Source organism: Pelodiscus sinensis, chromosome 8 (assembly GCF_052426305.1).
Source record: "Pelodiscus sinensis isolate ZL-2025 chromosome 8, ASM5242630v1, whole genome shotgun sequence".
NCBI lineage: Eukaryota > Metazoa > Chordata > Testudines > Trionychidae > Pelodiscus > Pelodiscus sinensis.
Window position 1 is genome coordinate 21,783,944 of NC_143059.1, and position 25,552 is coordinate 21,809,495.

General features: G+C 40.0%; 1 protein-coding gene and 1 pseudogene across 30 annotated transcripts in view; both read right to left on the reverse strand.

The window, feature by feature from the left end:
- Positions 1 to 8,158, reverse strand: part of LOC149523987 (uncharacterized) — a 60,109-nt pseudogene extending 51,951 nt beyond the window's left edge.
- ANK3 (ankyrin 3) overlaps positions 1 to 25,552 on the reverse strand; it is a 639,900-nt gene that overhangs the window by 342,167 nt on the left and 272,181 nt on the right. The gene's annotated exons all lie outside the window — the stretch shown is intronic.

A 25,552-nucleotide genomic window follows, 5' to 3' on the forward strand; every position in this document is an offset into this window, starting at 1 on the left:
CTCATCCATCTTATATTTAGACTTCTATCATTGGCATATAAGCCTTTAAAAGCTTGACACTCTTTATTTGTCTGCCATGACATGATGGAATTGAATGGGACTCTATTATTTGACTGTTTCAGATCAGATCTCTCTGACATTTGATCATTTTCCATCCTCTCTGCCTTACTAGGACATAGAGTATCTCTATTAATAGATCCTTTAGTTAGGGTTGGTCCTGCTTTGGGCAAGGGGCTGAATTCGATGTCTTCCTAGGTCTCTTCCAGACCTAGGATTCTATAATCCTCCCCGTAGGAATGTCTCTGTCTGGACCACATGGTCTTGTGCACCTGTCGTACCCCCCCTCCACCCTCTTCCCGCCAGTTCTTAGTTTAACAACTGGTCTCTCTCAAATGTTTTCCCTGTTCCCAATGAATCTAAATCCCTTCTCCCTACACCATCATCTCTCCCATGCATTGAGACCCTGCAGCTCTGCCATTATAACTGGCCCTTCATGTGGAACAGGAAACATTTCAGAGAATGCTAGCACAGAGGCCCTGGATTTCCATCTCTTTCCTGGGAACCTAAATTTGGCCTCTAGGTACTCTCTCCTATCCTCCCCTATGTGAATAGTATAGTGTGCAATGACTATTGGCTCCTCTCTAGCCCTACACTGAAATCTATCTAAATGTCTCGAGAGATCCACAACCTTCACACTAGGCAGGCAAGTCACCATGTGAGACTCCCGGTCTGTGTATGTTTCTAATGATTGAATCCTCCATAACTATTAACTGCCTCTTCCTAGTAACTGGAGCTCCTGCCCCCATTGTATCCACAGTGCAAGAGGATAGCACAACAATTTCTGGAAGGAGAATCCTAACTATGGCATCATTTCCCTCTGCTCCAGTTGGATGTTCTCCTTTCCTGAGACTTTCATCCAATTCAATAGCACAAAGGCTGCCAGATTTGGGGTGTGCTACCCTTGACGTACCCCACCAAGGTTTATGAGAATTGGCATATGACTATGCATAATTCAAAGATCCTTTGGACATGTAACCCATCTATTTTAATGTCACAATCTGCTGGGTCTGTTTTTTGTACATTTATCATTCTACTATGTGACGTTATAAATATGAAGTCTGTAAATCTATTTCTAGCCTTAAATGTGCTAATGAGGGCCATTAGGGGCCTCAGAAACTTAATGACTCAGTGATCAACTGAATGACCTGCAGATAGTGTTATTTGTCCTGTAAGCCCAATCGGTAGTTGATCTTAAAAAGACATGTGACCATACCACCTGGTACTAAAACCTGGTATTTTTTCATGGGAAGGGGGGGATGACAAACAAAGGATTCCCACCATGGAGGAAAGTCTATTTAAATAATGAGAAGCAATCCCCTTTTGTCTTCAACTGGCTTTTGAAACTCTCAGGCACACCCTAAAAGGATATAAAAGAACTCTGAAGACCCAAGTCAGAGTAAAAGATTTTGACTCTGTTTTGAAGCTTTTACCTCAGAGAAGAAGAGCTGTTTAGTATAAGAATCTGTGTCTAGCAAGTTTCTTAGTGGATTAGAACTAGTTATGCATTTTTTATTTGTTCTGATTTAGTAACTCACTTTAATCTGTCTGTTTTCAGTTGCAAACACTTAAATCCTATTTTTTGTACTTAATATAAACTTCTGTTTATAATCAGGCCCACTGTGAATAACTGTTGTGGGGAGGGGAGGAGCCACTGTGCAGAACTCTCTTTCATTGATAAAGAAGGCAGACATCCTTATGAGCTTTCCCTGTGTAAAACTTTTATACAGGTTAAGACAGATTTGTTGGGGGGAGGGGTTGGTCCCGTTTGGGGGTTGGTTTCCTGGGTGCTGAACTGAGTCTTCCCAGAGGTAAAGTGGTTCAGCGTCTGCATTGCTCTTCAGTGGGGCAGTAACCCCAACTCTGTTCCTTGTCTGGGGGAGACCAGAGGACCTGGCCCAGCAGGACAGAGTGGCGGGGAGCCTCACAGAACAAGCTGGTGAGTGTCAGTGGCATGATCAGCACACCAGGGAACAACCCCAAAGGGACTTCTGTGACTGCTCCCAGTCACAGTGATGCAGTGAGCAGGGCAATGTACACAGCTGGTTGCCCTGGATGCTAGCAACAATTTTACATGTGCTCTACCTGTGGTGACTGGAGAACAAACAAACAAAGTAGTTACTGCTTTCTTATTTTCTGTTGCTTATTTTGGGAAAGGGAAATAGAGGCAGGAAAATCAGCAAAATGAGTAAGAGTGAGGTCAAAAGAAACTGGAACTTCACAGACTCAAGCGGCACAGAAGGAAGCGGAACATAAAAGACAAATGGAATGAAGAAGGCTTGAGACAGAAGTGCAGGCTGCTCACAAAAGTCATCAAAGCCCAGAGGCTGACCCTGGAATTGAAATACAAAATATAGGAATCCCCAGAGAGCCAGAAGGTGAGCATCAGTGGCATAATCAGCACACTGAAGAGCAATCCCAAGGGAATTTCTGTGACTCCACCCCACCATACTACACTGTCCCAGAGAATCTCACCTATGTATCTCTCTGTCTCCCTTAGCTCCTCTAGTTCAGTCACTCGGCTCGTACACAGACTCTGAAGGCCGGCAGCTCCTTGAGCTGAATCCATACACATCACCAGCCCTAGGCTCCGTTGCAATCATACGTGCTGCATTGGGTGCACTGAACTGGAGAGCCCATACTCTATTGCTGGGCTTCTGCCTGCATTCTCTGTCTACTGCTGAAGCTCATTCCTAGGCCCAGCATATGGTCCCCCAAACAGACACATTAAGAAGAAAACAATGGGAAATTAGTCTTCCTTTTACAGCCCTCAGTATTCAGATTTGTGGGTGCATTACTTTAAGCACATGAATAGTCCCGGTGAAATCAACAGGAATACTCACATGCACCTCACTGCATCAGGGCAGGCAGCAAGAGCCTCCTTCTTATGCCCTGTGTATGAAATGGGCAAAACTAAGTAACTTACACTCACCCGGGCAAAACAACCATGCAAGAATAAAGCTGTTAGCCACTCCAAAATGGGACGACTAATCTAGCCCTCTTTACACCTGTCAGTGAGGGAAGTGTTTGCTGTATCCTCTAAAAAATGGCACAAAGTCTCCCAGAACTATCTGCAACTGAAAGCTGTTCCTAGAAACCCAATAGTAATCTGCCAAAACTTGTTTCATATTCTGTACAGTATATGCCTCCGACACAATTTCCTTGAGTACAGGTGGAGATCAAAATTAAGGGCCAGATCCAAAGTCTGCTGAACTCTTTGGAAAGACACACTGATTTCAATGGGCATATTATTGGATCCTAAACCTAGATTCACTTTTTCTTTGCCACCGGGCAATCTATTACATTCACAGATCTCCTTCATATTTTGATTTTATTTACCCTGACATGTGAGGATGCCAGGACTGTTAATCTCAGAGAGAGACGAAATGAGTGAAATAATATCTTTTGTTGGACAAACCTCTGTTGAAGTAAGAGACATATTTCTGTACTGACTCAAACCTTTTCTTTAGGTTTAGGAAACTTATTCAGAATTTCACAGCTAAGCACAGGATGGAACAGAATATTAGAATACAAAAATAATGACAGAGTTCTTGAAAATCATGAGATTGTCTTAAAATCAATTGATTAAAATAAAATAAAAAAAACATGGATCATGTTTATAATCTTGCGATTATTTGTCTGTTTAAGACATTTATGAACTTCTTCTCCACAACCATTAGACTTGTCTATACAGGAAAGCTGCACCAGTTCAACTTAAATCGATTTTTAAATGGATATACTAAAACCAGCGTGAACCCCTGGAAGGTTATTCTTTTTAGTTTAAGAGTGGCTTATTGTGGTTTACTTAAACCTATTCCCAACTGATTTAAGATACATTTTTAAAAAGCCACTTTCACTGAAATTAAGTGTGTCCACAAAGAGATTTGCACACAGAGTAAACACTTCAGTGTAAGCACACTCTTCCGAGTGTGAACCCACTCTCCCATGGAACCAACTAGCCCTGGATATTGCACACACATGGAAATCACTTCCACCTTACTGAATATTGTATAAAACATTCTGTATACACCAAGATTTGCACTTGTCTTCTGCAATATATCATAATTAAACAAAGGACTTCTGCCTTCACAGAAGGCTGACACTGAAGAAAGCGTTCAAATTCTTCCCAGATTCTGGCATATTGGAAACAATTGTTAGTTTTCACAGCCCTCCTTGACAAGGGCAACCTTGTCAGAAGCAGAACAGTCAGATAATTAAATCAACTGTTATACTTAAAAGGTATTCCCATATTTTTAGGTATCATTTAAGGATAAAATTTGCCCTGATGTACGTGGGCAATACCCACTAAAGTAAGCAAGGATGCTTGCATATCCATCCAAAGTCAGAATCTTGCCATAATTTTAAAATACATTTGAACAGAGTAAACAGCAAAATCTGCATATCTGACTGCAGATGCATCTCTCATTTTCTGGTACCAATTTTTATCTTGCTATGCTATGAATAAGAAACAATTAAGAGCTGAATATTCATAAATGCGTAAAATAAATGGAAGTGTGCAAATACAAGTGAGAAGTCACATGCATACACGCTCATGATGTCTTCATTGGGGGTATCTGCATGCCTAAAATAGACACATGCTAATGCACACAGTTTTGAAGATCTGATCCTATAATATAACAGACCGAATTTGTCTGATGTAGTTTCCGAGCAAATCTTAACAGAAATTATACAGCATGGTAAAGTGACAAATAATGGAGAGGCTCTGAAGTTTCTTCCTCAGGTTACAATTCTAATGTATCAGGATGACGAATTACTTAAATAAGCTTTATACTGCAGAGCCCGCAATGGGGCCTCCCTAGGAGCAGGGTCCTCAGCCCCAGCTGGCCCTGCTCTTGGGGAGGAGGCTTCGCTGCCACAGCGAATCCCCTTCTCCAGAAGCCAGACTAGCGGGGCCTGCTGGCTCCATTGCAGGCTCTGCAGCCAGCTCCCTGGGGAGCAGAGCGGCAGCCTTTTCCGGCCCTGTTCCCATGGAGCCAGCTCCTGGCAGAATTTAACTGATAACGCCGATAAGCGTCAACCTGTCAGTTACCAGGTTAATTGGCTAAACTCTAACATCCCTACGACTGATACCAGTTTAGACTGTGTGCTCTCACAGGCCTGACTTTCAAACCATCTCCTGCCTCAGTCTCCTTAATGAAAACATTACCTAGGGCAGTGTTTCTCAAAGTGGTCCATGGATCTCCTCTGAAAAACCTGCTAACTGGCTGCTCCATTGTGTTTATTTACTGGCTCCCCAGCTATGGCGCTTCATGGCTCCCATTGGCTGCAGTTTGCCATTTGCAGCCAAGAGGAGTTGCAGGAAGCAGCGGACTAGCCCACGTCACTTCCTATGGCTCCCCTAAACGACAAACCACAGCCAATGGGTGCCACGAGCCTCTGCGACTGAGAGGCCAGTTAGCAGATTTCTCAGGGGATCCGCGGACCCCTTTGAGAAACACTGATCTAGGGATATTAGCACTCACTTGTGTTTTAACGTGATTTGGAAGATCCTAGAGAATGTATTTTTCTATACTGCTCAGCTACAGGATTAGAGTTGTGCAGCTATAAAAAAAACTTGAGTATTGCTTGCTGTGGGTGATGCAGAGGTACATAATAAAGTGACTCACAAATCACAGTGGAAATAATGGTTATTCTAAATACCTCCCTTCCCAAGATGCACAAAATAGCAAACAGCTAAAATCTAATAGTTTATACATGGTAGATGATGGGCAGGATGGTGTCCTTTTTGTGATTAAACTACCAGACTGGCACATACTCAAATATTCTTTCCCAATTTCTATAGTCAGTGACAGTGTTTTTTCCTCCTTGTTTCTCCTAATAAACTTAGTATGGCTTGAAAGTTCAAAGTCCTATAAAACACTGCTAAGAAAGAATTCCATTGGTCTGTGTGAAATCTCTCTGTTCTAATCTATGAAGAAAGAAGATACTGAAAGATCCATGCATTTACAATAAATAGATTGATATGTATCCAGGTCTCACGCTGGTTGTTCAGAGATTTCACTTCTACAGTATTGTGTTGTATAAATGGTAAAGCATTTTTGTCCACAAAGCAATTGCTTCAGACCTCTGAATCAAGAGCTCTTCTTGCCACATCTCTTCCACATTTTGCCAGTAAGTAAATATGAATGAGCCCATTTGGACAAAGACCATATATATATGGTGCTATGTGTGCTATTGTGACATTTCAGGCTATTATGGATCATACTGGCTCTCTAAATTATGAACAAAGTTAAATATGATAAAATACATTTTAACTCACATCTCAAATGAAAATATATGTTGGTAGGCCAGATCCTTAAATTCGCATTGTTGTGTTTATTTCTAGCTGAAAAATGATAGTTACAATGCTAAAACCTGAATATAACCAGAAAAGCAGACAAGAAAAAAAATATTCAGATCAATTCTGATGTGAAATCTGCCCCAAGGCAATATCCTACTTCTGTGCTTTCATTTGTACCAGAAAAAAATATAGAGGAGACATTTACATGTATATTTAAATAGAAAAGATATCTATCGTTATTTTGCTGCAGTACACTCACTGCAGCCATCTAAACACAACCTTCTAATGTGTTCACTAGAACAGAAAGCAGGGGGTTTCTTAGTGCTTCTCATTAAGTTTAACACTGACAGTTCAGATGAAAGAGAGGAAAAAACAGGAAAATCTTGACTGCTCTCCATCCAAAAGCTGCACATATATAAAAGGAAATCTACATGCCTTTCAGAAAGAACATGCATGGCTGCTTAGAGCACATTGAGATTATCTGTCCCTTAGGGAATTTCACAAAGATACACAAAAATTCTATATAAACAGACCTCTGTGTTCAGGCTTTTGGGCAATTTTTACTAATTGTGACTAATGACTAAGAAACCCCTATAGGGGCACAGTACCCCAAATGCCATTTTTAAGGACATATGCATACAACCCTCAAAGAGACATCTTTATCTGTCATCATGCCACTGCCCTCAACTCTTCTGTTTTATATCTTGGGCCACTATTTGATTCAAATCTTAACTGAACAATGATCAGACCAATGTACTCTATTTTTCGGGCCTCGGTATGCCATAGATTTCTGCATCCAGGATAATTACACAGCAGTGAAAAACCAGGCTCCCTGATCACAATCGTATTTTAACCTAACAAAATCCAATTGTGAACAAGAAATTATTATGGTTTAATTTCCCCATAAATTTTGCCTTTAGGAAAAAAAACACAACAAAACATCTCATTTCTGTGATACCATTCTCAAAATTGATGTTTTAAGAGCCAAGCATGTGACACAGTCCCAAAACAAAGAAAAATCCACCCTCACATACATTCACAGTAAGTATGTATACTCAGGCTGAACTATTTATTCTGTCAGTTAAACCCAGGACAGTGTTATACATGTAACCTTCCAATTACTGTTGTGCACTATTTTAAACTCACTTATAGCCATGCTTGAATATCATGATAATGTGATGGATTTATATGTGAAATGAGTGCACACCTTCTGCATCATCACTGCAATCAACTAACGGCCGATTAAAAATTCAATTGCTTTGCAAACCCCATAGTTCTGGTTTTCAATGTTATTTTACAGTCTTAATCAATTATTCAGATAGCTACCAAGTCAGCTAGAAGAATGCTCTCTGATAGCTCATTTGCAATTTAAGAAAACTGAAACAAAGGAATGGTTGTGAGAATTTGGTACAAATCTATATACCTTTCTCTTCCGGTCCCGGGATCTTTTCCTGTGTTTTCTTTTTTTCTCGTTTTCTTCATCAGCATTAATTTCTAAATCCCTGTTTTTCTTTAGCTGTGATGCTGCATGAGCCATAATACACTAAAAATCCTTTACAACAATGATTCCTTGTAAAAGGTGATACCCTCAGGCACCTTAACCAGCCCTTTCAGCAAATGTTCCAATGACTGGAAAGGATATATTAGATCAGAGCCAGGAACACATTCAGAATCCAAAGACCTTATAAAAGCTAGTAGGCACTACCAAAAAAAACAAAAAAACAAAACAAAAAAAACCATGTTTGCATATTTCTTCCTATACCTTTCTGTACCTGAATCTTTATAAAGCAGTACAGCCATCGTAATGCATTTAAGGTAATGAAAAAGACAGCTGGGACAGAGAAAGCTGTATTATGGCTGTATCCCCTGCCACCAGCTGGAAGTGTCTAAGTGATTCCTCTGAAAGGGGAATGCTGAAAAGGAGGGTCTTATATTTAAAAAAATTCCACAACAACAACATATGCTGCATTAAATTTTTTACCAATCTTTAAATCTATTTTAAAATCCTATAAAAAAAAAGGAAAGTTCATTATCTATACTTCCCAGCTAGTACTGCATGGTAAGTCACTTAACCTACAATGAAATGGAGCAGCTCCTACTTTAGGTTAACTGCTGATGGTGACAAAAAATAAAATAAAAATTTCATTTTACCATAGAGACCCTGACTGCATCATGCAGAAAACAATGCGTGCACTGCCATATCTTCACAGTGTGTCCTTTATGCTGATTTTTCAAACCCACGGCATTTTGTGGGAGAGGATTACAGAAAGCTCTGTTGTTTTTTTAAAACCATACTTATTACAACACATCATAGAGACAGAAAGATGTGATCATGCTAGTGTGTGAAACAGGCATTTAATTCATAAGAGGTTTCCTGGCACCATTGTCTTACATGAAAAGGGGGGGAGGGCTGTGTCACGAGCATGATCTCCATGTATTTAGAATGATAGTTTTAAGCGTTTATGTTTGGGCTCGCTTCAATCACCTTACAATTTTTGCCACCTGAGTCCTCAATGACTGCAGCTTTTGACTATTCATTATGGAATAGCAGCAGCACTGGAGGCCTGCAGCAGGATCTTTTACTAGCAAGCACACAGAACAAGGTACCCAGTAAATAAGGAACCATATTTTTCCACTCTAATGTGAACAAATAGCTTGCTTAGAAATTGCTATTTTTAACCTTTAACTGACTATAGAATGCCTAATGAATGTTAGCATTTCAAGGCACAGGCTGATTCTTTAGGAAATCAAGGCAGAAATTACCTTAGCAAGTAAAAATAGATTTTCAGACATCACTGACTTTTTTTGAAGAGGAAAAATAGTATTTAAAACAAAAGTAAAAAAGCACTTGAATTTGCAGTGCAATCGGCTAAATCGCCTTGCCAGAGAGCAGTATACAAGGCCGAGGTGTCATATGAAGTCTTGTACTCTCTTCCCTGGGACTAGAGCAGTGTTTCTCACCTTTTTTTTTTTTTTATTTATAAAGTACCCTTTTAAAATAATTATAAATACCCCCAGTACCTACAGTTTTCAGACATTCAACATTTTTTTCTACCATTGCAACACATTTGTTTAAACAACTTAATCGTATCCAGGCGGGCAAAGAAATTTGTGGGTGTAAAAAGTACAAAAATAATAAAATGTTGTAAAACTTAAAACAAAAATTTAGTTTTCTCCAAACTTCAGTTGTGTTGATGTACCCCCCCAGGCTTCTCTAGGGTACCCCTAAGGGTACTCGTACCACTGGTTGAGAAACACTGGACTAGAGAGATATTCTATGGAGCCCAGATTGCGAATTCCAATGAATGGTATGCAACTTCTTCACTTCATCTGTCATTTATTTGACTAAAAGTAAATCTTTTTTAAAATCTCAAAAGTCATTTTCTTAAAATCCAACAAGTGGACTTATGTTTGGCTACTATCTAAATGCACAGTAGAAATCTGTGTTAGCTTTTATGAAAAGATGCTCAGAGATGGAGAGCTCTCTACCTATTATGGATCGTTTTTAGTGATTCAGTAAAACCATAACAGTTCTCTGTCTGCACCTATAAAAGCCAATCAGTAGCTCATTGCACCTTTAAATCACTATAGACCAATGAGTGCCCACTGTTCTTAGATTTTGTACCAACAGTGACTGTTCCCCTTTTGACCATAAGCTTTAAAAAAAAATCAATATATTTGTTTCTTTTTTTCAATATGCTAACACTGTATGTGGGGAAAGTATATCTATTTCTGCCCATTAGCCTCCAGGAGACCCCCTATCTTGCAACTGCTGAGTGTGCTCAATAAAGCCCATTTCTTTTCACTGTCAAATCTGCAACATTTAAACAATCAGGTGTGGAAGAGGGTTGGGGATATGGGTTCTGATTATAAAGTTCCACAGCCTTAAGCAGGACATTCCTTTGACTCTTAAATTCAACTTATGTAGTGCAAATGATGGAAGCCTCAACTGGTCACATGGTTCATTGGCGAAACAGGGGTTACAAAAATGGTGGGAAGTGGGCAGTGGCTTTGGAACAATTTTTATAGTGGAAGTGCTGAAAGCCATTGAGCAAACGCATCAATCCTGTTTAGAACGGATATCATTTCAAGCCAGGCGTGCAGCTGCACCTCCACCAATCCTGCCCCTTGAAGTGGGGACACATTAAGGAACCAAGCAGATTCTAGATCAAGAAAATAATTGAGATAATGTAGTACTATAGGAGGGTTTGCATCTCACAACATTACTTAAGATGTTACATTTGATTTTTTAATCAAGAACACACACATTTACTTTTAATTGATCATAAGCACAGTCTTGCTGAAGAAATGAAGCACCTGATTGACTTGTGTGATCTTGTATAAACATTTGTTTTGTTGATGTCAGGCTTATATATGGAGTTCTACCAGTAATAACTACTAAGGGCCAAATTTGGCTTTGGCTTCAGTGAGAGCCATAGATGTGATCCAAAGACAACGTTTGATGTTAAAGAGTTGGTTGCTAATCTGGACTGCAACAGACATGGTCATGCTACCACATGTAGATTTCAAAAATCATTGATGCAAAACAGTTTGCAATATGGGAGTAATAAAGTCAGGGTAAGGCAACATAACTGAAGTCAGGCCAATGGCCTGATGTAACCCAATGCAGTAGTGAGTCAATTAAAAACCAGGAGTGTCTGCTAGAGTGAGTTGATGGAGGAATGTTAGGAAGTGCAACATAAATCCTACTGTGGAGAGACTCTGGGAATGAAAGTTTGAAGTGCTGTAGAAAGAAAATGTAGGACACTGGGAGTAAGGGGTAAAGCTTTGGTGAGGAAGGAAGCTAGTCCCACACTTAAAAACACAAGAATTGTCATCCAGGTAACCTGGGTTCATTTCTTGTTCTGTCACTGACATTCTGGGCCTCAATTCCTCATCTGTACAAGGAAGTTATTATTGCTCTCTCTCTTAACATGGTACACAATGTTTGTGAAACAGTCAGACCACACAAAAATGGCAGCCAGGTGAGTGCACAGAGAGAGAGAACTGAGTCCCTTTTACTTATCATCCATCCTCATCTTGGGCTTGGAATAGTGCACTAGCCCCCACCTTTGAAAAATTGAATTAAACTTCTCATTTAGCTAAAAGAATTGTCACTTATTTTCCATTAGTATTTTGAACCTGCGATGCTCCCTAAAGCCTTTTAAATTTACTGGTCTATGACTTATGACTAAACAGAATAAAAATAATGTAATACCGTATTTTGTATGTTCAAAATACTTTAGGCACAGTATTTTAGCATGTTGACAGAAAGAATGATTTGTGTTTATGATGGTTAAATATTCAACAGCTACCAAAATCCTTATTCCCGGGCCAGACTCCATGCATGCAGACATAGTTCAAGCTTCTACTAATAAGGATAACTCTAATAAGTGAGGATAATAAATGAGCCTGGTTATTCACCCAATGTACACAGGACTGTGAGGATTTCACCTCTCAGCAAAGCCAGTTTATTCCTGACTATATCTTCAGTTAATTACCAACTCGAGCAAAACATGTGGCTTGTTTTTAGTATGTGGATTACAATAACTACGTGAGCTGTGGCGCCCAAGCTCTGAAGCCACTGAAGCGGATTTTAGAGAAAGTGTCTTTTAAAGCTAAGATTTTAGAGAAGTGGCACTTTGGCTAGTGAACTGACAGTGAAAGGGGAATTATACCCTTTAATTTGGAGTAGTATTGTGGGGGATGGAGGCTTTGTGAAACCTACAGCCTGGAGTGATACTGAAAAGTAAAGTTATGAGAAAGACATGAGTGAAAGTTTGTGGACAGCTCCTGAAAATAGATAATACATCCAAAATCTTTGCTTTGGGCATAGATGGGTGGGCATTATGGTCTGAAGTTGATATGGCACAGAGGGAGTAATTTCTGGATGGACTATGCTTCTTATCAACCCATGTGTCATAGCTTACTTCTGCAAGAAGTGCAACAGACACTAGTAAAATTTATTAAATACTTATCACAAAATATGAAGGGTTGACTGTAAGCTGGGGGTGGGAAAGTAATTTAACAACCTCACAAGAGGAAGGGTCATTTGTTTTAGCATGCTTCATGCATTCACCTATTGTTTCCAATGTTAATGCTACATTCTAAAGACATATTGCTGAAGCATCTTAGCACATAGCACTGTGTCAAATGTCAGAAAACCATAAATAATTAAGTTGTATCCTGCACAACTACAGCCATTATTACAATGAAACAAAACAACAAACAAAAAGGAAAGATTTATGACCTGATTTCTGGGTTCCATTAATTCACCAACCACCAACTAAGGGAGCAAAGATGGTACATATACAGATATTTAATATATTGTGATAATAATTCACTGATTGAAATAAAAACAGGAGAAAATAAAGTGGATATATTTGGTTCAGAAAGAATTGCTTAGCAAGAACATGGAAAACCAATAGATTCCTGAAAATTGAAACAAAATTTCTGCTTTAAGACTGATACCTTTAGGGTAGACAGAACATGATATAAACAAGTAATACTTGATACACAAAACAAATAAGGATGAGAAAGTTTGATGGTGAATCAGGGTGGTAAGAAGATCCTAAGGCACTTTTTCACAAATTTGCACTGGTAAACAAAGTATGAGTAGTAATTCCACCCCCCCCCCCCCACCTTACAACAATAGATAGAACACAACTAGCAGACAAGAAAGAAAATGGAAATTATTGGAGCATCAAGCCTCAACACAGAAAAAAAGGAATTCAATATATCTTGTTATGATTCACTACTGATCCTTGAAGTCTCTTGGTTACTTGACTCTGGACAAGGGATTTGCGGGGGCGGGAGAATCTATTTTATTTCAAGACATTTCATATTTGCCAGAGAGGGGAAGCTATGTTAGTCTGTAACTTTAAAAAAAAAATTCAAAAACAATCAGTAATCCTGGAGCACCTTAGAGACTAACAAAAATAGATATAGTGTCATGAGATTTCATGCGCACAACAGGTGTTCCTTCTAAGCTGCATGGCACCACAGTTTCACAGGGGATTCCTCAGCCCTGCCCAATCAGGGCTCATTTAGATTATGCGGAACAATTGAAAAAGGATATGCAAATTCTGCATGAATTTGCATATCTTCTTCCGATAGTAGTTTAGACGTGGTGATACCCCCCCTGCCCTTTGTCGAAAAGCCGCTCTTCCTCAAAAACAGGGTTTTCGACAAAGGTGGGAGGGGTTGCCGAAAAAGCCGCATCTAAACTACTTTTACTTTTGAAATCTCCATTTTCAAAAGTTCGGTCGGAAAAAGATATGCAAATTCCTGCAGAATTTCCATATCCTCTTTCGACTGTTTCACGTAGTCTAGATGAGCCCTCAGTCAGCTCCATGCACAGAGCCCTGAGCCTCTCTCTGGGTGGGGCTGATTAAATTTTTCAGTTTATAATGCTCAATAAACAGGAGTGGTGAAAAGAAGAGAATGAGAGGTAGGAAGTAACAAAATTTAATAGAAATAGGGAAAAGTACTTATTCTCCCAAGTTATTACTTGCTATGGGTCCTGGAGAAAGAATATACAAATTAAATGGAGGTCCTGACTTTAAAATAATTCCATGTTAAAACTGTCAACTCAAACATAATCCTTCAAAAGAAGTTCACAATAGAGAATAAGAACACTAATTTTAGAATATTATATAGGTGGAACCTCTGTAGTCCAGCACACACTGATTTGGCAACTTCCGTAGTCCAGCATGATGTATGTTAGTCAGATGTCTATTGATCATGGATGTGGCCAAGATTCTCAGTCCCATAAAGTTTGTTTACAGCCATGAGTCCTGGCTCAGTGTTCTGTGCTATTAGTTAGCTCTAATCTACTCCTAAATGTCCTTCAGGAGCCCAGTAAGCAGTGGAAGGGTTGGTAATGTTACCAGACAATAGACTTCCCATGGTTCCACACATTCTCTGGTTCAGCACTGGTCAGGTCCCAAGGTGCCAGACTAGAGAAGTTCAACCTGTACTCAAGATACCAAAGAGCAAAGCCAATGGCTGTGTCTACATTGGCATCCCTTTCCGGAAAAGGGATGCTAATGAGACACTTCGGAGTTGCAAATCCGCGGGGGATTTAAATATCCCCCACGGCATTTGCATTTACATGGCTGCCGCTTTTTTCCGGCTCAGAGTTTTTGCCGGAGAAAAGTGCCAGTCTAGACGCGATTCTCCGGAAAATAAGTAGGAATAAGGGATCCTCCGGAAAAGGGCTTATTTTCCGGAGAATCGCGTCTAGACTGGCGCTTTTCTCCGGCAAAAACCCCGAGCCGGAAATGTAGACACAGCCAATAAGTATATTTAGAATGTGTGTTATGTTTTATACCCCTATCAAATAACTGCCATCTGAAGTTGTGACTTGCCATTTGATTTTCCAGCACATAGTGTCACCACACTATTCCTCCAGAGCAGTGTTTCCCAAATGGTGTTCCATGGACCATTTAAATAATAATGAATATTTAAGCATTTATGAATTTTATTGAAAACACTTTTCATTTGTGCTTGCCATGGTAAGTGTCCCTGTGTAATGCCAACTTAGCCAGAAAGTGGGGACGATGATGTCACTACTCAGCACTGTGCACACAGTCAGTGATGTGATCGCCTTATTTGTGGTCTACTTTTTCAGCTCCATATATAAGACTGTTATTAGGGGTTCCACAAAATTCTTTTGAGTTTAAAAGGGTTCCATGGCCAAACAAAATTGAGAGAATGGAGCAAGTTAAACATTTTGAAAACTTATACTAGTGAATAAAATACTTAACCCCCAGCCCTCCCCAGGCCAACTCCAATGGACTTCACTTTGGATCATGATGTTACTAGTATTCTTTGTGTGGTGACAACATTACATAGGAAGCAATGAGCATATCATGGCTTCAGGAGACCTGAAGTCTGTTCAGAAAACGGCATATTTAAAGTAAATGTTATGTTAAACATTTACCTTTAAAGACATTCATCATAAAATTCTAAAGTTAACGCAGATTTCTCAATCACATTTGAATCATATTTTAACTGACCTAATTTTAATTATTTTAGGGAGAATTATGGCTTTAAATAGACATTTAAGCACAATGACACATAGGTGGAGTAGCCATAATAACCAAACTTATGAAGAACATCTTCAGCTAAAATTGCATAAAGAACTTAAATTCTTCCCTAGTTTCTTCATCAAACACTGAGATACTGCTTATAACTGTTACAACTTTAGATACTGTAAATAACATCTTTGACTACAAATGAAAACATAATACATTCCACATAAGTGTCAGCTTCCTTTTCTTGATAATAAGTAAGGAATTCCCCAATTTTGGTATTCAATCTATGCACACAGTCAACCTGTGGAACTCATTAGTAGGCCAAAAGTATAATGGGCTTAAAAATGAATTAGGTAATTTAATGGAGGATAGGTCCACCAATGACTATCAGCAAAGATGGTCAGAAATGAAACTACAAAGAACTGTACATTGGCCATGGTCAGAAGATTGGATACTGGGCTAGATGGACCATTTGGTCTAGGAAAGCATGGCTGTTCTTATGTGGGGTGGACTTGTTAAAGGAAGACAATCTTGTACTGCAGTGGAAAGGTTGCATATGGAAGGTATCGTAAGACAGAGTAATTGTTCCATAAACAACCTTGACTATTAATGTTTTCATTTTCAAATATTTTTAATTGCTACACCATTTTAATGATGTTTTGAATTAATGGATTTTCATCTACAGTGCACAATTTAGTTCAGTAATTCTGTCTGTGCATCAGACTCATTTATTTTAGTAATTCTGCTAACGCATTTTCTTAATTCTCATTTCATGTCTCAATATAAGCAACAGTAAAACCAAGTTTACCACAAAAGACAGCTTTTATTTATAAGAACTGGATCAAATATGCAAGACCCTCAAATATTATCTCTCTCTTTCAGAGAAGAATCTGGGTCATAGTCTCTGTTTACCAGGAACCATGAAAACTGTACATATTCAGAGAGATTTAGAAAGGATTTTCCAATACTATTTTCTGTACAAACCCCATCACATGAAAGACTGGAATGAGACCCAACTACACACTATGAATAACTCTGGGGAATGCTAATGAAGATCACTAGCTTTGAGGAAATGCTAGTGTACAGTATTCAAAGCTGTTAACAATTGTGAGCACAGCTGTGCTCAAGTCTCGTGCTATGTTCCCCTTAATGAAATGGCACGATTTATCTTGAGATATTTTAACGTAATTCCCAATATTTTGCCATTGCAAAATTTTGCATTAATTTCTTGTGTCTACACAAAATTCATTGTAATTTCTATGAGGTTTACCGATTTTGGAATAAGCCGTCCATTATTTCAAAGTTACTTTGAAGTAATGGAATGACTGTGTAGATGCTCACAATGCTATTTCGAAATAGCCCCTCACTAGGGTCATTCTAAGTTATTCCTCCCTAGTGCTTCCTGGTAAATAATGGTGCAGTGTAGATGCATCCTCATACACATAACCTCTGATTTGTACTGCATGCTTCAGGATCTACCGCCTAACATTTCTTAGAAAGAAGAAATGCAAGGACTTTATGATTCACCAACAACAAATCTGAGCAACAATGAATAATATAATCTCTGCTATATTTGTTAGCTTAGTATCAGACACTATGCAGGCTTAACAAACTCACATAATCTCTTACTTTAAGTCACCTGAAGAGAGGGTGTGTGAGCATTTCACAACATTACCACAGATGACATTCAAAGTGGGACCCCTGAAGTCCACAACACCATCACTATCAGGTAAAGGCAAACCTGCATAATAATTGCATTAGACTCATCTCAGACAGAAGCCACTCTTTGTCTGATACTGATCTTAAAAGTAAAATAAAATAAAAAGTGGCAATAGTAATAAATACCTTTGCTGAGTTTTAGATTAGTTGGCTCCGGTCCTGGTCTGCCTTCTCTGTTTTGGAACATTAGCAGCCTAGTAGTAATAAGTGCTAAATAAAAAGCGGCAGTGGTATATGAGATTCATGATATCTGCCACAGTATCAGTAAATTAATCCACTATAGTAAATGGAGCTGCCAAACAAAGAGTGGGATAGATGCCAAAAATCACACAGATGTAACACCTGCACCTACTTTTAACAAATCAACTTCCTTTCAACTTTGATTGTTTTACACTTGCAGATATTATAAACATACAAATTAAAGGAAAAGATGGAGATTCATTACAGTTTTGAATAAAAGAACTCACGGCTTACAACCACAGCTGAGATGTTTCTTTATCAGAAGGCAATAAATCAGACAGACAATAGTGTCACACTGTTAATACATTTTAATATTTTAATAACATGGGCCCCAAACATGACTCAGAATATATGGCCATGGAACCCAAGAGACTGTGAAGTCCTGTTCTCTTCAATGGGACTGTGAAGACAGATGGATCTATGCTAGTGGATCCCAATGCATACTCAGGATATGATCTATGCAATATCATGAAGACATTGTGGCATAAATTTCACTACAACTTAAAAACTACACATTAAGAAAATGGATAATCATAATTCCCCTCCATAACACCCTAACAGTGACTTGCACTAACCTATCCTATCTTCACAAGAATGGCTGCAGAATAAATATAACTGAGAAACAGATTATGTGTCTAACACAAAGAGGTTTTCCTTGAGGATTCTGGTTGCTGTTTTCAACGTCTTAGACATACCTTAGACATACCTAAAGACTCTCTCATTCATTACCACTGCTCACTGGAAATTTCCAAGTCATACAGAGTTTTGTGGGCAAAAAGCAGATTTGTGGAATCCAAAATGCTTCATGAAACTGTTCTGGGTTAGAAGAATTGTAATCAAATTACAAGCAGGATTCCACTGGAAATCTGGCTGGTTCCTTGTCATCTTTACTAGCAGGATGCTGGGGATACTAAGGCTTCAAGGGTCCCTAGCTCCAGAGCAGCCCCACATCATAGATAACTCAGGATTGGGGATACCCAAGGTTTTCAGAATCTGTGGTTCAGTGAAGTGGGGAACCCAAAGACTTGTTTTCACACTTGGAAGCATAGAAACTGAGTTTTCAGACTGGGATTTGGGATTAGGGCAGCCTTGAAAACCCTGCGAATCCCAGGAGTCTTACTGCTGAGCCAGGAGCTTGAAAAACTTCTTGACCAGCTGGCTTGCAAAGGCAGAGACATTCAAAACAGTCTTGAACTTGTGTAAATACTCGCTTTAAGTTTTTAAATGTGTCTGAGCCAGTTTTATTTCCTCCGAAAACACCCTATTACAGCCACTCTGATACTTTAATAGTAGATATACAGAGGAAGAAAATTCTACGTGGTTATGCTATTTCATGATATGCAAATTCTCCTCTTAGTATTGCTTCCAGGAAAGGCATGAAATCAAAGTCAGAAGGCACCAACCACTCAGTAAAGGCCCTGAATCCTAACAATGTCAATTTCATTTATGAAAATTTACAAAAAAAAAAAAAAATTAACAAAAAGCAGAAATCCCCGTAGAAACTAGAGTAAAGGAATTTCTTAACGACACTATTCATTCATTATTCCTTCCCCTTTGTCGGGCATCTTTCTGTGCTCAAGGGGCAATATTCCCAAAGCACTTCTCAGCACAATGAAGTGGCTCTGCAGTTACCAGAAAATCAGCATGCTGCCCAAAGCTGTTTTATAGCACACAATACACCAACACGCAGGTATACAAACCATCAAATCTAATAGTGAAGACTACTTCATGCATGGCTCTTCTCTCTGATTATCCATGAAATGAAATTCACCACTGGCATCAAAATCCACTCCTTTATGCTATGCAAAGTGGTATGCAAAAATTCTCAATTCTAGGAAACTGGCGCAGACATCAAAGGATTTTGCAGACCTACCTTCAAAAATGTCTTTATATTTTATTTATCTGGACAAAAAATGAAACCTTCATTACTTCACAACCAATGCCACTGAAAACTTTTCAGATGAAGAGAAATAACTAGGGGGAGACAGTGTCAGCAGTTACAAGCTAAAGCTCTCTATAAAAATTCAGAACTGGAACCTATGCAAGGACTTCATGAAAAGTAGTTAATCTGCACTTAAGCCCCAATTCCATCCATTTTGCCTAGCAAGAGAAAAAGCTGGTTCATTTGCTTATTTTTTTAATTATATTTTATTCTTTTTATGACATTGGCTCATAAAAACCCTACTCAAGAGCTATAGAAACACACCATAAGAGACCAACCCAAACTACTTGTAATAAAAACTTACAAATAGCTATATTTGGTCAGACAAATGGTTCGTCTTCCTAATATCCTGTCTTCAGAGGGAATGAACGGAACAGGCAATCACCAAGTGATCCCTTCCCTGTTATGCCAGCTTCTGGCAAACAGAGGCTATGGATACCCAGAGTATGGTGCAGCATCGTTGCTCATCCTGCCTAATAGCTATTGATGGACCTATCCTGCAGCAAATTGGTTCTTCTTGAACCGTGTAATAGTTTTGCCATTCACTACATACTCTGGCAAAGAGTTCCACAGGTTGACTTCTTTTTGTTTGTTTTAAACCTCACGCCTAACAATTTCATTTGGTGACCCCCTCATTCTTGTATTATATGAAGGAGTAAAACATTTCCTTATTCACTTTTCCCACATCAATCAAGATTTTACAGACCTCTATTATATCCCCTTTTTAGTCATCTCTTTTCCAATCTGAAAGGTCCCAGGTTGTCTTAATCAAACCCTAAACACTTTTATTGCCCTTCTCTACACCTTTTCAGAATGTCTTGTTTGAGATGTGGTGACCAGATCTGCATGCAATACTCAAGATGTGGGCCAGGTTGCTCTGGAGCAGCAACTGAAGGAGAAGAATAAGGCTGCTCTTGAAGGCACCCCTCCCCCCCCCATTAGCAGGTAGGGTAAGGTGGAGAGGAGTATGTTGGAAGCAGAGTACTGTAGCTCACAAGAAGCTGAGGACAGGCTGCCATAACTTAGATGACTTCCTGAGCTCTCTAAATGATATTAGGGGCACAGAAGCAGCCGGGGTGCAGGGTGGATGTTATTAAGGTGACAATTCCACCATAGCCATTCTGCGCTGTGCCTCCAAGTGACGCAACAGACACTCTCACTCCTGTATCCTCCTCTTACATTCAGATCTGAGTGGACAGCCCTTTACTCGTAAGCAGAGTCCTGTGAAAGTTACTGGGCCCTGTACAAGTGAAAAAGGGAAGAAGGAGAATCCAGGGGACTACAGACCGGTCAGCCTCACCTCAGTCCCCAGAAAAACCATGGAGGATACTCAGGAATAGTCAACAGAGATTCACCAAGGGCAAGTCACACCTGACTAACCTGATTGTCTTCTATGACCAGGAAACTGGTTCTGTGGATATGGGGAAGGCGGTGGACGCGATATACCTTGACTTTAGCAAAGCTTTTGATACGGTCTCCCACAGTATCCTCACCAGCATGTTAACAAAGTATGGATTGGATAAATGGACTATAAAGTGGACAGAAAGCTGGCTAGATCGTGAGGCTCAACAGGTAGTGATCAATGGCTCAATATCTGGTTGGCAGTCAGTATCAAGCAGAATGCCCCAAAGGTCAGTTTGGGGGCTGGTTTTGTTTTTATTCATAACCTGGATGAGGAGCTGGATTGCACCCTCAGCAAGTTTGTGGATGACACTAAGCTAGGGGAAGAGGTAGATATACTGGATGTTAGGGACAGAGTTCAGGTGACCTAGATAAATTAGAGGTTTAGGCCAAAAGAAATCTGATGAGGTTGAACAAGGCCAAGTGCAGAGTCCTTCACTTGGAACGGAAGAATCCCAAGCATTGATACAGGCTGGGGACCAACTGGCTAAGCAGGAGTTTGACAGAAAAGGGTGGAGCTTACAGTGGATGAGAAGCTGGATATGAGTCAGCAGTGTGCCCTTTTAGCTAAGAAGACTATTGGCATATTAGAGTGCATTAGGAGGAGCATTGCCAGCAGATCTAGGGAAATGATTATTCCCCGTTATTTGACACTGGTGAGGCCACATCTGGAGTACTGTGTCCAATTCTGGGATCTACATTACAGAAAGGATGTGGATGCACTGGAGAAAGTCCAGCGGACATAAGAGAAAGAGGAGCAGTGATCCCAAGTTGCAGTGAAGGAGGTCTAGTTTGGTTATTAGGAAAAAACTATTTCACTAGGAGGGTGGTGAAGCACTGGAATGGGTTACCCAGGGAGGTGGTGGAATCTCCATCCCTAGAGGTTTTTAAGTCCCGGCTTGACAAAGCCCTGGTTGGGATGATTTAGTTGGTGTTTGTCCTGTTTTGGGGAGGGGGCTGGACTCAATGACCTCCTGAGATCTCTTTCAACACCACGATTCTATGACTCTATTATTATGTTTACCTTTGTTTTAAAGACCAAAATTCAAGAACAATTTTCCTAAATTGAGACACTTTTAAGAGTTGTAATTTCCAGAAGATATGTGATCCACAAGCTCATTTTAAAATGACTCAGTTGTCACTTTGGAATATCTTGGTCAGAGAAACTGAAGTACAAAGGAGTTAAATAACGTGCAGAAGATTGCATGATAATTGAGTATAAACCACCATGAGCATAAACCAAGTGTTGAGACTCCAAGTCCAATGGAAACTGCTGACTTGAAGCAATACATAAAGAATCCAAGTGTTTGCATGTACAAAGGACATGTGTTTCAGTCTCAAATAAATTCAAATTCCCAAAAGTATTAAAATAAATGAAAATGTTTTTTACACTTTGCACCATTTCTCTCTTTACTTGGTCTAAGACTTTGAACTATCACAACATACCAGTTTATATTGTTTATCATTTGTTTCCTACTTAGAGATGGACACAAACAAAAATCCAGAACTTGTGGGCTAAAGTCTGAAATATGACCGAAATAAACTTCTCAGATCACAGTTCTGTAATACCTGAATGCAAACATTTCAGGGTCTGTTTTCTAATTGATAAATGGGTAACTCTCCATCCTTGAATCCTCAACATCATTGCATGTGCAATACTCCTTACCTCAATAATAGACTAGATTTTCATCTTCCAGTCATTTATATTTAACTGAACATTACAATTACAATTCTTCATTCAACTGTTGATTCCAGTTTCACATATTTTTAACGGATGGAAGCGTGAGTAATATATTTTCAGTTCCTAAAATAGAATCTGTGATCTTCAACAAGCTTTAAATTATCAGAAGCATTTGTTAAGGCATCTGAGCTCTATCGAAATCAAGAAAAAAAACCTAGAGACTTAATTACTGTGTTAAGTTTAAAAAGCTAAACATGTACACGTTAGCCAAATAGTGTCTCAGAGAGAATATAATCATGTTCCACAAATATCTGATAGTTAAAAATTTGGAAAAGAAGGAATTAATCATGATTCGAATAGGAACTTTAACTAAAAAGATAGAATTAAGTTATTAAATGAGAAATGCAATGCATTGCAGAACCCCACCCCATGGGAGGTGGTAGAAGTTCATTACTTGAGACATTTAAAACTTAACTAGACAAAACACTGATGCATGTATTGAAGGAAACAATCCTGCACTGACAGGGTGATGGATGAAGTGATCTAATAGGCCTTTTTCATCTCTAATAGCTCAATCCCATCATCACATTATTATTACTTCTGTGAGTAGGACTCCTCTGCACCATTTTTCCCTGTTGCACTATGACACAATATTATTCTGTTCCACTGTGTGATGGGGCACCGATGCCCCATACTCTGTGCTGCCAGAAGGAAGCCATGTATGCAGTGTGGGGAGCCAGATATGCGGCATACGTGGGGTGCTCACAAGCCGCGAGCCAACTCCGTTACTCAGGGACCACAGGAACCATGAGCTGCGACTGTAGCATGGCTGCGCCAGAAGTGATGAAGGGAAAGGGGGTGAGGCCTGGGAGACGGCGCAGGATTGATGTCAAGGGGGGATGAGGGAGCACTGGAATGGAAGGTGGACAGTTTAAAAGGGGACAAACAGTCGGGAGAAGGGGGAAGGAAGTGCATGGGGCATGAAGGAGGCACAGCAGGTATTGGGAAGCTGAGGAGGGAGACTTATGGCCCGCGGAAGCACCGTCGAAGGAAGGGGGAATGGGCAGTCCACCGCCCGGAGGCAATCAGGAGAGGAAGCAGCCCAGGAGGGGCATATAATTAAAGCCCGTGGGCTGGCGCGTTTCGGCAGGAAACCCCGCCAGCCAGCCAGAGACCAAAGACAGTTGCTGTCCTTAGGGCCCTGGGCTGGGCCCCGTGAGTGAGGGTGGGTCTGGGCCCCCCTCTCCTCGCCGCCTAAGGTGGTAGCGCTGCACTCATTGATGTCTTGACAAGAGTTGTATGGACAGTCAAAAGAGTCGGTAGAGTGTTACAAACAAGATGTGAGCCGGACTCCGGCACTCTCAAATCAAGATTAAAGAAGGGTGGAATAAATGTACTAGATCACAAGGGGGAACAAACGCACTTTTTAACAACTTGGTGGAGAATGTGGGTATTGAATCCAGTCCCTTGACATGTTCATTACTGTATGAATTTATACATTTGGAGGCAAATTTTTCTATTTGTATTTGTTGTATGTGCTTTATATGTATATTTTGTTTATGTTCTTTCTCCTTCCCCTCCCCTCCCCCCCCATTAATATGGCCTTTAAAAATATAAATAAGAGAACTTTTTGGAGAGACAGAGTGAAAAAAATTGATATTTTTGGAACAAAAAAAAACAAATAGAAGAAAAGCTGTCACAGGGAATTTGCAAATGTACTCTCAAACCATGCTATCCCATAAATCCAGACTCTTGGGTCTGCTGTCGCCACAGTCAGGGTCATGCACCCAATCAGTTAGAGCAGATCCATGGTTGCCCATTTCCGTGGGGGGAGGGGACAGATGGCTCCCAGCCTGCCCTACAACAAGAACTTGGTTTTGCTACAGCTACCTTAAGTGACACACAAATGGAAAAGAATAGCTTAGTTTTTCTGCCAATCCTCTATTTCCTGGCTAACTTCCATAATGGGTTAGTCAGTCTGGGAAGATAAAGTGAGTCAGACTCCACCTCCTATAACAAACTTCCCTAGTTAACCAATTTTCACAGAGAAAAACATTATCCCCTCGACATCATCCCCCATCAGTTACTAAAAGGTGTGTGCTAATTATTCTGAAACAGAGTAACTTCCGTGGCTGCAGAAACCAAATGATCCTGTGACAGCCTGGACTATGTCCCAAAGCCCCCTGCTGGAAGCTTGTGGCCTTGTCAATTCCTCCCTCTCTCCCAGGAAAAAGAGCAGAGCAAAAGTCTTCCAAACTCCACCATGAAGCCTCTAGGGGTTTCATGCCAGTCCCAAGCCTGGATAAAACAGGAGGGTTGGTCAGATGACTGTTGATGTGCTGATTGTAAAACAACAGTACAAATGAAATCTGATGCCAGTAAAACTAACTGATAAAAGATGTCAGCTCAGACATCGCCTGGATAAACAAGGTCCGTGATATCAATTGAGTGATCTGGGTTTGGTCGATAAGTTGGCTACTGAAAGGTAACTACAACTAACACAAACACTATCAATCGGAACATGGAATGTCCGAATACTGTGGGTGATGGGAAAATTAGAGCTGCTTCGAAAGGAGATGAGAGATACCAATGTGATATACTTGGACTGACGGAGATGCGTTGGACAGCATCGGGAGAGGTGTGCGGTTGCAAAGTCATTTGGTCAGGGAACAAAGAGGAACATGAGGCAGGAATCAGATTCCTTCTTAGCAAAAGAGCTAGAGGAGCATTGTAGGATACAAACCAGTGAGTGCAAAGATAGTAGCGAGATTCAAAGTGAAATCATACAACATCTCAGTCGTTCAGCTGTATGCACCCACGTCGGACAGCACAGAGGAAGAGATCAAGCTATTTTATAAAAATTTGACAAAGACATTGGAGGAGATACCAAAGAGAGATGTGTTGATCATTGGAGAAGACTGGAACTCGAAGGTTGGAACAGATAATGAAGATTGGAAGAGAGTCATGGGAAGGTTTGGGTATGGAGAAAGAAATGAACGAGGCAAGAAACTACTAGCGTTTGTTATGGAGCATGAGATGGTGATCTGCAACACGAGAGTCCAACAAAAAGACTATAGGAAGTGGACATGGCAATTGAACAAAGGGAAGTCCAAGAATATGACAGATATGATCTAGATAAGAAGAAGATGGGTAACATCAGTACAGAAATGCCA